Source organism: Corvus kubaryi, unplaced genomic scaffold (genome assembly GCF_017639235.1).
Source record: "Corvus kubaryi isolate FWS band 111438036 unplaced genomic scaffold, C.kubaryi_AGA036_p1.0 split3-131, whole genome shotgun sequence".
Lineage (NCBI taxonomy): Eukaryota > Metazoa > Chordata > Aves > Passeriformes > Corvidae > Corvus > Corvus kubaryi.
The window spans coordinates 363,101-378,908 of record NW_024582083.1 but is presented as its reverse complement, the minus strand read 5'-3'; the positions used below and the strand labels follow the sequence as shown (position 1 = coordinate 378,908).

The window sequence follows — 15,808 nt, the reverse complement described above, 5'->3', positions numbered from 1 at the left end:
TGGAGAGCTAATTACATGTTTTGGCTTTTTATTTTTTTATTAAGCTTTGTTTATTTTTGAATGTTATACTGCCAATGCCATATGGGTTAGCTGGCTACACAAAGGCTTTTTGTGCTAGTGTGGCTGATAGAGGGAAAATCATATGTGGTTTTCCTGTGCTCAGGAAGATCAATGAGTAATCTCAAATCAGTCTGAAAGTCTACAGAAAGATTAACGTGTATCAGTATCTGGTACAGGACTCAATAAAAATTATTTAAGATTACCTTTCAAGTCCAGAATTTTTACTTTAGGTTATACCATTGATGCCTTAGGTTTTAACTTTTATGTTTTTCAAATCCTATACTGCTTAGTGTGTAACTCTGAAACATCATATAGCCTGTTAGCTACTGTGCTCTCATGCTGGTTAAACATAACAAACCATTTCTGGGCCTGAACTCAAGGACACCTTGTTGTCCCAGGCCCCAAAATATGTAAACTAAAGCCTCTAAGGGGGAGCAAACTTGTGGTAATTACATCACTACCTGAAATTATAGTTGGAGAATTAATCCTGATATGCAAATGGACCAAACTTATAAAAGTGTGAAGAACCCCTGACCCAGGGTCCTTCTTGGGTGGAGCCCCTTGGAGGCTTTTGACTGCCCAAGGTGTACCTTTGAAGGCCCTTCAAATAAATACCTGCTTTTATTCTCTTAATCTCTGTTTTCAGGGAGCCACTTCAAGGCATCACCAGCATAAAAAGTTTTCCCAAACCTTGCTTCATAACCTGTTTTAAATCAATGAAATAGATGCCATTTTAACATTATAACTGGTTTCACATGTGTCTTGTTTCTATTTGTTCTAGGAGATGAATGCCGGAAGTAATGTGAAAGGTCATATGAAGCTCTGTCATAGAATAAATTTTCTAAAAGAGTGCTTTACCTGTAAGTTTTTCTTTTCTGTTGTTAAATATTAAGTTATATCATACTGTAGGGGAAAGAAAAGGACTTTATTTTGGCATTTTGACTTGCAGCTTAATTGTGAAGAAAACCTTTCCAAGTGCACTGTGCAACACGTGGTATTATTCACTTTCCATATTTTGGTAAAGCCCAAACAAACATTTTTCCTCTAAATAAATAACTAAAACTAACATTTTCCCTAAAACTTATTAAGGTTTTGAATCCAACGAGCAAGATTTTCTTGCTGTTTCATTACAGATTATACATCCACTGTGATGTATGCTAAACTGCAATTGCTTATTTTTCAGAAATTCTTTTAAAAGTGAAAGGTAAAAATTATTTAAACTTGTATGAGAGTGTGAAACTAGCACTAAAAGCTCTTTGCAAAGATTTCATATGTGGGTGTCTGCTGTGACTGAGACACCTTTGGGATTCAGAGTTATTAAAGTATATGATAGTGCCCTTTACAATTGTGTCACTTGTGGCAAAGAATTTTCTTCAAGCTGAAGTGAACTCATTTAATTTTGTATCTGTCTTACAATAAATTCCCCTTAGGGATTTAAACTATTGCTCTCATCTTGAGTATAATTGTCTACATCAAAACACTTAAATTGGGAGATATAAATTTGCTCTCCTGGCAAAGTTGCAAGAAAAATATTAAAAGATCCATTTTACACAAGGAACCAAAACCATTAGGCTTGGTCTTGGCAGATTCACGTGGGTGGTGGCAGAGCTTTGAACAAAGTACAGAAGTTCTTAGTCCCTGTCAAGAGATACAATTTAAAAATATGTAAATATGCCAAAAAAGTGTATCCTGAAGGAGATTGGGAGTTTGCAAGCTACAATTTCGGCATTATGTTAATTTTTTTCCCTTTTGTATATAATTATCATTGTTCAACTAAGCATCACCTAGATAGCAAGTTCTTGAAAATTATAAGGGGGAAAGCACTATTGAAAAATCTTTCAAAACGGATAGTAGGTATTTAATCCTTTAAAAGTAATAATTTCAGAATTTTTTCATTATCTAGCACTCTATTTTAAAGCAGCAGCAACGCTTCTACATGGGCAGCATAGGTAATTTAGTTTGACATAAAATCTTCAACCAAATAAAAACTTGCAAACACTAGTCCTCCAGTATTCAAGCTCCTTACAAAGTTTCAGAAAATTTCCTGGTGGTTTTTTGATTTTCTTCTAAATGTGCTTCTTTGTCTCAGTATTTCTTTACTGCTCTGATGTAACATGAGACAAACATAAAGTAACTACCAATACAAGCGAATCTGTTAGAAATTAGAATCTTAATTCTGCACTTTGAGTTGTAAAGTACAGGCGTTATTGTCTTTATTATATTAATACTTACACGGTACTGGTGCAACTTCAGCAATTGTCCTGTGTTATCCTAAGTTTATTAAAATTACTCCAACATTGGAGCATTTCTTTTGGTTTTATCAAAGAATCTGGATGGGCTATTTCAGGATAATTCAAGGAGACTTACAATTAGCCAAGGAAGAGAGAAGAAAAAGTGCTGCTCTGATAATGCTGTCTTAATAACCAAATTAGTCAGATTTTCAGTATTATTCAACAGGTTTAATTACTTAGCACTAGTCAGGTGGATTTCCAGTATCGTAACAGTAGCCTTAAAAGAACACAAATGATAAGAGGTAAGATTGAGTTAGAATTGGGTAATTTATTTCAATTTTGTCTTCTCTTTCAATTAATTGCTTTGTTCATCTCTTCGTGTCTCCCTGAGAAATGCTAGTATTTGATTTGTGTGCACATGTATACGTATATGTGTGGGTGGGTGTGTATCCATTAGAGATATTTTTAGTCAGTGAAGATAAGACAACAGTTGGGACAAAAGTACAGAAGTGGCTTGGAAAAATCATAGGTGAGAACATGGAGAAAAGTCCTTGACAGGATGCAAACGTTGAGTGTTGTGTTGCATGCTGAGCAATAAAGTACATTTACAGCCTCCCAGGCAACAAATGCGTTATTTGGAATCCTGCAAAATGCTGATTTTAATACAGTGACTGCATTTGAGGACAAAATAGCAGAATTTTTTTTTTTCCCTGATCTAAACTGTTTGAAACATTGTCTATTACTATATAGTTATAGACAATTCTGGAGTCTGGTTAAAGAGCTGGCAATATCCAATAATATTTCTTCCTGTAGACTGCAATTGATTTTATAATTCACGTGTTCAACCATTACATTGGTATAAACAGAAAAAACAATGTAGGGAGGATAAAGGATGTTGTTGTTATTATTATTATTATTGTTATTTTATAAGCACAGGTTGCTTATAAAGCTTATAAAACAAGACAGAGAAATCTAACATTTTTGACCATTACATAGTTCCAACTTATTTGTCTTTTTGCTAGAAATAATTCCATACTCTTAATTTTGATATTGATCAGAAGCATTTCTGTTACACGTTTAATGTACCTGCTAGTATTCTGAATTAATTAATCGGTATTGTAAAACTGGCTGTCATGATACACAGACAAGCAGTAACATAACTCATTGAGATTTGTAGATTGTGGTGGCAATTACTTAATTATGATCAGTTCTTTGATGGTTGTATTTTTCTTCCCAAAGGAGTTTCCATGTATTATTTTTATTAATTAGTTGGTTAACAAATCATAGCATCATAGAATAGTTTGGGTTGGAAGGGACCTTAAAGATCATCTCGTTCCAACTCCCCTGCCATGGACAGGGACACCTTCCACTGGACCAGTTTGCTCAGAGCCCCATCCAACCTGGGCTTGAACACCTCCAGGGATGGGGCAGCCACAACTTCTCTGGGCATCCTGTTCCAGTGCCTTCTTACCCTCTGAATAAAGAATTTCTTCCTAACATCCAATCTAAATCTCCCCTCTTTTAGTTTAAAACTCTTCCCCCTTTTCTTATTATTATCCAGTTGTGTAAAAAGTTACTCTCCCTCTCTTTTATAAGCTCCCTTTAAGTACTGAAAGGCCACAAGTAAGAAAAGAAGAATATTTTTCTACCTTTCTTTTCTCCCCCACAACTGGATTGTTCTGTGTTCAGCTAATCACCATCAAAATAATATTTCAGTCCTGTGCTTATAAAAGATCAAAATTTTACCCATCATAATATGTTCTGTGTAAAATAAGGAGTAGCACAAAGTCTACTGCTATATGTTTATAGAAGAACCAGAAGTTCTAAATATGATAGCTGTTCACCTTGACAGAAACTTAAGAGTAGAAATGTTCTGTTTACACATTAGATTATTCCCCTTCAGGAAAGGCATGTTTGCTGCTGCACAGCAACAAGTGCTCCTCATTTTCTTTGAATAATTCCCTTGCTGGATCTTGGAGAACTTAGCTTTTTCTCCTATTCTTCTCATGCCCTCTGAAAAAAAAAAAAAAAAGATTTGAAATGCCTTCTCTTGATTCTCAACTACAGGGTTGGATCAATTATTTGGAGATCCTGATGAGCATCCTGTGCAAGTATGGCAAAAGGGAAGAGTAACTGGGTTAAAAACCAGAAACACACTACCAAAATCAGTAGTAAGGATTGAAGTAATATCTGTGGAAACTGGTGAACACTAACACAGATGTTTTTGTTGTAGAAAATTCCAAGACCCTAAGACCACATTAATTTTCAAAGAGTGTCATGCACAGCTCTAATTAAGGTTTCACTTATCACTGGGAATTGAATCTTACACTGCTCTCCCTATGCCTGCCTCTTGTCTTTCTGAACTGTACTTAGACTTGAACTTTAATATCATGTGTTGCCTGTTTTCATGTCAGCTTCTGTCAATATATTCAGCAGAATACAAGTCTTAATTGTAGCATTTCTGCTTACTGTAAGTATCTTCCTGATCATAAGTTTGTGCAAACCTAAATTGCAGAGTAAGGAGAATAGAATTATTGCAGAGGTCTTTCATGCTTTGCTTCATTACTTATTAGGTAGATTTTTTTTAAATAGGGGGTATACTGAGGAATATAAATAGATATATCCGAACTGATGACACTAAAAAATACAACAGCTGTCCCTGTTGTTGCTTGTTAATTTGCTGTGCTGAGGTGTAATTTCATGCTTTGTTAAAATCAGACATATTAACTGTGATTTGCTGATGGTGAAATAAGGAGACAGGCTCTGTGAAATTTCTGTGTTTTAAAAAATATATGGTACCTAATATTCACTGAAAGTAGTGGTCAGGGAAAAGTGTCCTCTAAGTTAAATATGTTGACACAGTAAAGAGCATCGATGAAACTAAACTGAAATATTTTATTCTTTACAGTCACTATGCAGTTAATATTTTCTCTAGGCATAAACTTCCTAAATCTCAGGTAGTGTCACAATGCATGTGTAGATATCAAAATGGTGCTAGTCAACAAGTGCACAGCATTCCTAATCCACCAGGCATGGCTTCATTAGCTGCTGAACATAAGGAAAACTGGAGGATTCTGTGAGGTGCCTTAAAAATTAAGAGCTTGATAGCTCCTCATGATGTAAGCAGTGCTAAATTTGAGAAAGTGCTGATGGGGAAAAAAAAAAGACAATAAAGAAAAGAAAAATAGTATTGCAAAGAATTCTCATGAATTGAAGATAAGATAGTCTGTTTCAATGAGTAAAATAAAATTGAGGTCCAGTGGGACAGAAGAAAGGGAATGATACAAGCAGTGAGTACCTCTGAACAATAGTTGTTATTTTTGATTAGTCTAATGTTTTTCAAATTCAGTAGAAGACAATTTCTTAGTTTATTTTAGTTGTGAAAATATACATTGATTCTATGTATTTTTGTCATTAATAAGTCTCTGGTTAATTATGTGTAGGTTTAGAGAATGTATGTATAAAAGTTATAAATGCTTTGATTCCCTCATTTAGCACGGTGTGGTTACAATATGTGCTTCCAAATAACACAAGATTTGGCTTCACAGCCTCTCTCGAGACTGAATTTGCATCTATTCCTCTTGACTGTCTTGACCATGCTACAGAAGTAGCTTGGGAGGAAAGGAATGAGCATTGTTATGTAGCCCATCATTTTTACTTCACCTGCTTGTTACACTTGTTGGATATTACTCCACAGTTAGTCCATTGACAGGAAAGGTTATCTGGGATTAAGAGCCAGTAAAAAAATCTTTTTTGCTGACTTCGTTTGCAGGTAATTGTTTGTCCTGAAAATAAGATTAATGCACTTTAGAGCAGGAGTCATAATAATATTAGAAAAAGTACAAAGAAAATTCTTTATAGTTTAATTCGTACCATTTAACAGTTACAGCAATTTTGGGTGAGATATGGTATTGTTATATGTCTGCATCTCATACTATCTGGCTTCAAGCAGAAAACTTTATTTCAGCTTCCCAGCAGCAAAAAAGTTCAGCTCCAGTACCAATAATTTACAGTGTGGAAGGATTGTATTGTCATAGAGGTGCAAGGGGGGCATCAGGACCTCCAGAGTGCCCACACAAGCACACTTCTCTCTGGGGAGCCTCCTTGGACCCACTGAAAGCTGAACACTCCTGAGAAACCTCACATTGGTAGAGGAGCAACTTCTGTTTTTTCCTTTGTGTTGCCTAGGAGTTGATGTGTCACTGAGCGTTGTGTCTCCCTCCTCCGAAGGCAGGTTTTAAGTGATTGTCTCAGGAAATGTCATTCTGCAGGATTACTCTTGCCGTAGACTACTGATACAGTGTGAAAGACTGTCATGATTGTGGCCTTCTTGTGCCTTCCACAGAGCTAGAGAGGATAATTATTGATTAGCGTAATGAACCAAAGATGGCCCAGTTTTTGTGGGCTGATTCATGCGAGAATGGTCTAAGGATTCACCATTTCCACTGCCACCTCAATAGTTTCCTGGAAAAAAAATGTGTAAGCTCTTGACTCTAAACTTCAATGGGAGAAGCAAATTCATACTTATGTAATTACTTTGATTGCAGTTTCTTGTTGTAGTCTATTTCAGGTAAACCTACACTGCATGAATCATAAGAAATTGCTAGCTAGAAAACAGTTAGAATGTCAAGAGGTGCTTTTGCTCCTCAGTTAACTAGTTTAGCATTAATGTCAGGTCTGTGTAGCTGTAAGATTAGGGTTGTTTTTATTTCTTCTTTTTTTAAGTCATCTGTGCATTGTGAGAGCATTGCCTTTCAACTGTGCAGTAATCTCTGATAGTTTGCTTGTATTCTTAGATTTTGTATGACTTTTGTATTCCTAAGGCTTCAAGATACCCTCTTTGTTTGTGACTGATAATTAGCAGGTTTATTTAACAGAAAACATCCTAAAGAGTGACATTAGAAATTATTGTCAAACAGACAGGAAGGCAGTAGAAATACTGATGTGTTTCCTGTGTATGTTTCTACTGTGATTAGTCAGTGAAAGAAGTCTATTCTAAAAGTAAAACTTGCAAAACAAGCAAACAAACAAAACTTGTCTGTGCTGCTATCTGCAGCTTTCTGTTGACTAGGAGCTGGGAAGTATCAGCAGCTTGTGGGTTTTTTTGCTTAACTAGCCCAGCAGTGTACATAGGCATAGAGCTGGGTAGAAGATCTTGAGAAAACAAGGTTTTCTGTGCTATTGCCACCTCCCATTACTAGCATTGCATAGGCGTTGCTGCAATCCTTGGCCTTTCCAGGTTCAATTGTCTTGTTATTAGTGGTAAAATCGGAAAAATAGTCCTGATAGGTGGTATTTTGTGTGTTTAAATAGCTAAAATACATAGTTGTAACTGTAGCTACAGCTAGAAATTCTTAGCAGGTACACCCTGCAGCATGCCTTGTTCGCCTTGTTCATCTTGTTCTGTGGTTGGAGACATGACTGGACTAGAGCTAGGTGTGATTCTTCCTGTGCAGGAAGGAGGGTTCCCTGCTGAAGCATCTGGCACCTGCATAAGTCAGAGAGGAATGATGGGTATTAATCTTGTATTCATTTGGAAGATACATTCCTGGAATGTTTTGCAGAAATAATTTAAGAATTCCTTAATTCCTTAAAAGTGGAAACTTCCTTTGATAAACTTGTTTGTGTAAATTGTCCAGAAACTTAATTCCTGAGGCTAAGTTATCGCTGACAGCACTAATTTTCTCTGTTAATTTCAGAGCATGAAATCTGCCCAGACATCTGGGCTTAGTAGAGGAGAGTTGTTGCTTTGGAGGGTAGGCTGCGCACACTTAAAAGTGGCTAAGGTTAGGGGGTATATATACACTCTTTCTATCCATCAAAGAAACAGGATTGCAACAACTTCCATTTTGAAATAAACTTGGCTTTCATATTGAAATGATCTGTTGAAGAGGTGGGAGTAGTGTGCATGTAAAAGAAGTAGATTAATTATCTATAATGACTCCGTTTGGCTCCATTGACACTATCGGGCAGGAAGATCCCGGAATGACCCTTACAGCCTCGGTTTCATAGGTGCTCCCATCAGGAGTGTCAATAATGGGCTGGCTTCCACCTACTCAAACATGAGCAGCCCCGAGAGGGGAGAGCTGCTGAGCCTTCTGCTGTGCTAGAGAAGGAGCACGGCTGTGACGCTGGAAGGTTGGAGATGAGGGGGTGCTCTGGAGGGCCTCTGCCCTCACGTGTACTGACTTGGCTGTGGCAGCATTTGTGTGTCCGACTGGAAGTGTCTTTGTGTGAGGTGATAAAATGACGATATTTCCTGAGAGCTGACAAAATGGAACTGCATTGCTCACAAAGAAAAATTGAAAGCTGATGTTCAGTTCTTGAGAAAGCAAAATGACAGCAATTCTTTTCTGACCATAGACTGAGACTTTTTTTGTTTTGGAAGAGATTGAGTGTATTTTATTTTAAATTACCTTTTTTCCCCCCTAAATAAATCACATTGTATTTTGATGGAGTTAAATACACAAAATAGAGAAGACCTATGCATAAGCAGAGTTATGAGACAAAAAGATATAAGAGGAAGCTATTAGTTTTTTTTTTTCCTGGAAGATTTCTCTGAATTGCAATGTTTTTAATAGTCCACATAAATAAATTTTCAAAGATGTCACCATGAATTAGAATTTTGTTGTATTTGAGATATGCATTTAAGTACAGCTATGCTGCTGCTACTACTACTACTACTACTATTTTTAGGTGGAATGATAGCATGTTGAACACTTTGAAACAGGCAAATGTGAACTCATCTGGAGAGATGTATTCATAACCAATAACAATTAAAAATTATCTTATTAGCTCTTATAAGTCTCATCTGAGACCTAAATTTGGATTTTGCTAATGTATCCTATAAACAATTCTATCAACAAAGCATCTAAATATATTCTGATTCTTAATGTAATTATGATTTTAGTTACAAGCTGTAACTGAATTATTTAGGCTAATTTGATGCTTTATGAGAATGCCAGCCTTTTGCAATTTATGAAATTTCTTCTGTACAATTTCATTTAATAGGCCCTTGCTTTCTGTCCTGACAAAGTTCTTCATCTACATTTTCTGTAGGTATTTAGTTACATTATTCACTTTTGTTCCTTGTCATTCATTTCCTCCAGCTGGATGGTCTGTCCTTTTCATCAGTGTTTCTGCAGGTGGAAGTTTTGTAGATTTCATGCTGTTTAAGTGAACCTGATGGGGTGGGAGTGTCACAATGAATGTTTATGACCTCGCAGCAATTGTTTCTGTGAAACTGGTGAAACTTTCCACAAAACAAATGGAGAACAAGTACAATAGCAGTTTTGGGTTTGTTTTTTTTTTTTTTCTCTCCTATTTTTTAATGTTGGTTATGCAAAGTTTTAATTTGATCCTATTAGTCTGCACCCATAATGTGCTTACTTTATGTTAGAATAAGTCATAGCAATAGCTTCCTTTGTTTGTTTCAAGAAAAGTACCCCAATACCCATGCTTAGTTGTTTTCACAATTGTGATCCCTGAATGGAAGAAAAGATGGTATTTACACACATAAATTGAGCACTGTTATTATTGCAAGGAGTGTGAGGTGAGGAGGGTTACAATGATTCTTTGAAATCAGAGAATTTTCATCCTTTTGTTGTTTCTAACAAATGTCATTTTATATTAATATAGCCTAAATGTTCTAATTTTATTAAGACTGGGTTTCTAATTTTCTAGACATGGCACACATATAAAGAAATATTTTTTTCCTGTAGGAGTGCCTAACGTCTAAATATACAAAGAACACGCGGGTTGAAAATGGAGTTTTACAGCAGTAGCTTTTTCTTTAAACATAGCTTACTTGTCCATCCTTTATCCCCTGTTTTCTGGTTGAAAGAAAATTTCTTGTCGAGAAGCTTACAAGGAAAGTTTTAATGAAGCGTTTGTTCACTTAGAAAATAATAATAGTAAAAGAAAGATTATTGGTTAAATGAAGAAATTGCACCCATAGCTGAGCAGACAAGCATAGAAGGCAGATGCTCGTACATGCGTCATGCTCGTAGTCATCCGCTGCGCTGAGTAAACTGGGCTATGCAATTCAGAGAAGGGCAGCTCTCAGCTTTTTGTTATGTACTGCCAGGGACTCGTGCTCAGGCAACAGTGGGAAATTTCAACGCTTTTCTAAAGCAAACAGTTCCAAAAATTGCAGCTGTAGGGTACTTGATCTAAAAACAGATTTGTACCTGCTATTAATTGGATCCAGGGTGGACTGCACAGTGTGCAGCAGAAAGGGCAAATTTTGCCTTTGCGTCACAAATGTAATGAAACTCTTGACCCAGTGCCACTAATAGCTGTGGCTTAGTTGACACAATCTTGTAGCTTTTTTAAGCTAGTAGGACAGCAACAGCTCAGGGCTGTGATAAGTATTTCATCCTTAGCTGAGTAATAGGAGAGAACAAAGCTTCTTCATTCATTGCTTTGTGTCTTATAGACACCAGCTTTTTATTCCTCCTGGTAAATGCATGTTACAGTATTGTTGTTATAGGTCTTATTCTTTTTTGTGTCACTTCAGTTTTCCTTACTGCCAGTTAGGGAGAATCATCTAGCGAGGGGTCATTTTTTAACTGCATTTTCTATCTGAAATGAGAATTTCAGTGAGATAAGAAAGCTCTGGGTTTTCGGTTAAGTTGGTTTAAGTTTACTATTATATCAGAAAAGTCCAGTGGGATGAGATTTAGGTGATAAAATACCGTGTCAGGCGGCTAAAGAATATTGGAGGGAGGGAGCAAGAGCCAAGTAGGAGGAAGTTCTACAGTCTATTTATGAGATAGAATAGTAGTATAAGATAAATGATTCTTAAAATACTAATATCTATGAAGTGTTTATCAATGGATGATGTTATAAAAAGTGATAATAGAACAAGATGTGCCTCAATAGTTTTTGTGAATATTTGAAGGTGCAGACTTTGTTCAAGGTGCTTTGAGACTCATCCTTCTGGGAAGCAAGGAAATGTTATCTTTGCAAACTGTCCTGAAGGAATTTTAAAAATCTCCCACAAATAATGTTTGTCTGAAATGGAGATTTTGCTAACTTCAAAAAATATTCAGTTTCTGCTTCAAAAATATTTTCTATTTCTAGATTTCTGTTATTTTGACTTGGAGCAGTTCATTACTGTCATGAAGCATGTTTGATATCTAGTGTGTCTATTTTATGGTAAGAATAAAGTTTTACTAAATTATCTTTGAAGAAAACAAAGAACAAATCAAGAAAATTTTTCAAATATATTCAGTGTAGGATAAATTCGTCGCTGGAGTGAAAAGGAGAGTTTTAAAATATGATTATAATGGATTTTCTAAGGAATTTGTTGCCAAATCACATTTGAAATTTAGCAGCACAAGGCTTTTAACTTATTCAGACTCTTCAGAAAATCCAAAACCTAATCCCAGTTAAAGTGGCAAAGTAAGTAGCACCCAGAGTAAAGGATCTTTAGGTGCAGAATTTAGAAATATTCTTAGGAAAAAGACAATTTTATTGTTTTTGAGGTATTTTTGTTCTTTTTTTTTTTGCTTTTCAGCTAACATTTTCTCTAATGTGCCTATTAAACTGGCATGGTGTAGTTGAATAGTCATAGTGTCCAAAGCCTTTATTGATTTTCCCCAGCACTGTGCATTTTCCCATTTTTTCAGTCATTTTGTACAGGGTTTTTCCTTGTTACTTAGAAGTATTTACTTCAAAGTTTGTGTTGGATTTCCCTATGCAGTTTCAAGTAGTTTGCCAGTGGTATAATCAACAGTTTTAAAATGTCACCAATGTATGGGCCTAGTTGCTAAACCCAGTATTTCTGTGCACTGGAGAAACAGATTTTCCATATCTATCAACTGAAATTTGTGTATATGGTTTGCTATCTGCGTATAGTGTCTGCTTGGAGACAGACGCTACCCTTGTGTTTTTGCCACACTGTGTACCTCAATGAGAATAAAGATTTATTCCGTGCTTGCAGTGTTAGTTACTAGAAAATGTCTGTAAGCTTATGCTCTAAATGGTCTTGAAATGTGTGGCTTTTTGTAGTTTCCCACTGGTAAGAAGTTTCTCAAGGGGGACAAAAACCCCAAACTGGTTAGAATTCAAATAGAAATAGTGATGTCCTGTTCTGTCATTTTCAGTTTGTGTATTTGCCTAGTGACAGCATCAATTTAAGGGTGGACCTTTGCTGGGTAAGAAACATGTGAAGCTTGTGCCAAGGCTGTGATTTTGCTCGTATCTTTAATGGTAGCTTTTAAATCCCAGAAGGAGGTAGATAGGAGTGGTTTCACATCTTGGAGGTGTTACAGTGTGATCCTAACTTTCAGAGCTGGGGTATCTGCTGCTCAGAATGGGAAATGAAGACTCTTCCTTTCATAAAGCTGAGCTTTATAAAATTGGGTTTTCTTTTGCAGAGTATAAATGGGATGTGAACTGTTGCTGGTGTTTGGAAGTTGCTCCTAGTGAGTCTTAAACTGTTGCACTATGAAAAAGTGTGTGATAATTGGTAACATGGTAAGATACTCAACAGTACAAAATAAACTTTTAATCAGTATGTGATGTGAAGAAACTGGGTATCTTTATAGCATAAGGGGAGTGAGAAGTGAACCTTATTTCAATCCTGAAGATTAATTTATTAGCTGTTTTTAACCAGGAGATTGACAAATCCGACCCTTTGTTAATTTAGGCTCTTAATAACCTCTTCGGACTCTTTTAAAAAGTGCAGGTTTTCAGTGAGAAAAACAAGAAAAAACTTACTTGTGTCTGAAAATATTCCTGGAAAAGATGACTTCAGAAAGTGTACTGGAGAGCAATTGTAACTTTTGTCCTGATTGTTTTTGATTGCTATGGGCAAATGATGAAAAATCATGCTCACCAAAGGTGAAATAGCTGTGTGGAGGAGGTGGGCACTCTGAAGTGCTTAGTGGAACTTAATACTAGTTACAGTATTGGATCTTCTTACGTTGGATTTTCTTCCAGTGCTTAAGTAGGAGTGTGATTACAGAACAAGTGCTTTTCAGAGTATCCTCACATTGCACAGGAGTTAACGCCAAAAAGTACTGGTATTGGTATTGGTGAGAATTCAGTTTTTTATTGAAGCCTGAAAGAAGAGTTAAATGAAATAGCACATTATATTTAATCTTATCTTCCAAAGCAAAGCATGCAGGCAGAGGTAAGATAAAAGTATGATCAAATCAATCTTGCAATGTTTAGAAAGCTGGTAATGGGGTAACACAAAGAAATATATAATTAAATCTGTGGAAGAGGTGTGTTAATTTGGAAGGAATATTTAAAACCCATAATCTTCAGAAATACATAGGGAGAGTTGCAATGATAAGCCTGGGAGTTTATGTTGGTGGGTGCTTTTCCTTTAGGAAATAATTTTACTGTCTTTCTTCTCCTGCATGCCTCCCTGCTGAATTACCACTGTTAGATGCTAAGCTCCATGGAAAGCAAGAGACAAAGTAACTTCCTGGAGACTCTTGATTCCCTGATCAATTAGCAACATGCAGAAACCTGAATAATTTTTATTTCAATATTGCTTTTCAAAAAATGTTCACAGGTTTGAAAGTAACCATTGGATCCTTCAGAGCAGGAACTCGAGGGATTTGTTTTCTGAACCTGGGTCTGCTACAATTTAAAATGAGAAAGCTGTATTGTGATAATAAACTCAAAGTTAGTGTAGCAATGTCCACCTAAGTGTAATAACTAATTACAGAATTAGGTAACCATCATAATACAAAACTGTATTTGATTAGAAATTAATATCTTTGTACTAGTTATGTGACTCTGCTTTTGGTACACTTTCACAATTTTAAGATTAAATTACGAAGTTAATCCCATATTTTTTTTGTCTAGTAGTTTAATAACATTTTGAAATTCTTGTTTTCTGGAGAAAATAAAGAGGGACAAAGGAAAGTCTTCTGTTTGTTTAGAAGAATGCTGTATCACACATTTCTAAACTTAATTATCTTTATTTAATCAGAAATACATTCCATGTTTGTTAAAGAAATAACTTTTTCTGACTTCATTAGCTTCTCAGGCATGTAGAGTTTCAGCCAGGGAATGTGCTTTGTTTTGAACTCAGTCAGTGACCCCTGTAAAAGTGTTTAATTAACTTTTGCCAATGTCAATATACTTCTATTATACTCAGCAGGCTGGATGAGCTCCCTCTGGTGGCTCATTTACATTGAGGTTCTGTTCCTTCCTTCATAGCTGTTTACTCAAGCGAACAAGGCTGCTGACCCCAGGTATCAGTCAGGCATCAGTTCCTTCTGGGCTTATACTTTAATTGAAAAACATCAATAATTTCCTTACAGAATGAAACAAAAGCATTTAAATTCACAGGAGGTTCAATTCGTTAGCAAAATAAATAAAGAGCTACTGGGTAACAAAGTAAGCAAATAAAGCCGAATTACTTCCTTCTAAGTCAAAATCACACAGTAGGTGGATGGCAGTAATTTAGCACTGGCACCCACTTACAAGAGTGCTTATTCTTAAACCTAAGAAATATTTGGATATTAAACCAAAATATTCGGACATTCACTGTGAAATTGTAAATGGCGTTCAGTATCAGCAAGGAGGAAGTAGGGCAGCAAGTAAGATTACAAACATGGGCTTCAGGAGAGAAAATTTTGGCCTCTTAAGGGATATTCTAGGAAGAACCCCATGGGAACAGGCCTTGCAGGGAAGAAGGGTCCAACAGACTTGGTTGATAGTCAAGAATCGCTTCCTCCAGGCTCAAGAAGGATGCATCCCAATGAGCAAGAAACTGGGCAAAGGCGGCAAGAGATCTGTGTGGATAAATAACTCCTGTCATTACTCAAACAGAAGCAGGAAACACACAAGTGATGGAAACAGGGTCAGGCCACTTAAGCGAATATAGAGAGGTTGTCAAAGTAGAAATTAGACAAGGAAGGTCAAGGCCCATCTGAAATTAATTCTGGCCAAGGATGTCAGGGAAAGTGAAAAGGACTTCTTCAAATACATCAGTAATAAAAGGAAAAATAATGTGGGCCTGTTACTACATGGAGGGGGGACCCTGGTAACAAAGGACACAGAGAAGGCTGAGTTACTGAATGCCGCCTTTGCATGGGTCTTCACTGGCAAGACCAGGCCTCAGGAATTGTCGACTCAGGTGACCAGGATAAAGCAATATTGTAAGAAAGATTTTCCTTCAGTCAAGGGGAATTGGGTTAGAGAACACCTAGTGGTGAAGACTTGACATCCACAAGTCCATGGGCCCTGATGGTATGCATCCATGAGTGCTTAGAGAACTGGACAGCATAGCTAGACTGCTCATGATTGTCTTTGAAAGGTCTTGGTGATAAGGAGATGGGCCTGAGGACTGGAAGAAAACAAATATCACCCCAAGGAACTACTGGCCAGTCAGCCTCACCTCAGGCTCTGATGTTGTGATGGAACGACTTATTCTGGAGGCCATCTCTACCCACGTGGAGGACAAGGAGGTGGTCAGGAGCAGTCAGCATGGATTCACCAGAGATAAATCAACAAAGATGATGAAGGGACTGGCACATCTCTCCTATGAG

At 36.6% G+C, this 15,808-nt stretch overlaps 1 protein-coding gene across 3 annotated transcripts in view; it reads left to right on the top strand.

Moving 5' to 3' along the window:
• Positions 1-839: 839 nt before the first annotated feature.
• MARCHF1 (membrane associated ring-CH-type finger 1) overlaps positions 840-15,808 on the top strand; it is a 154,171-nt gene continuing 139,202 nt past the window's right edge. For all 3 annotated transcript variants that reach the window (XM_042014849.1, XM_042014845.1, XM_042014848.1), the window contains exon 1: positions 840-920. The gene's annotated coding sequence lies outside the window, so the exon portion shown is untranslated. The remainder of the gene's footprint in view (positions 921-15,808) is intronic.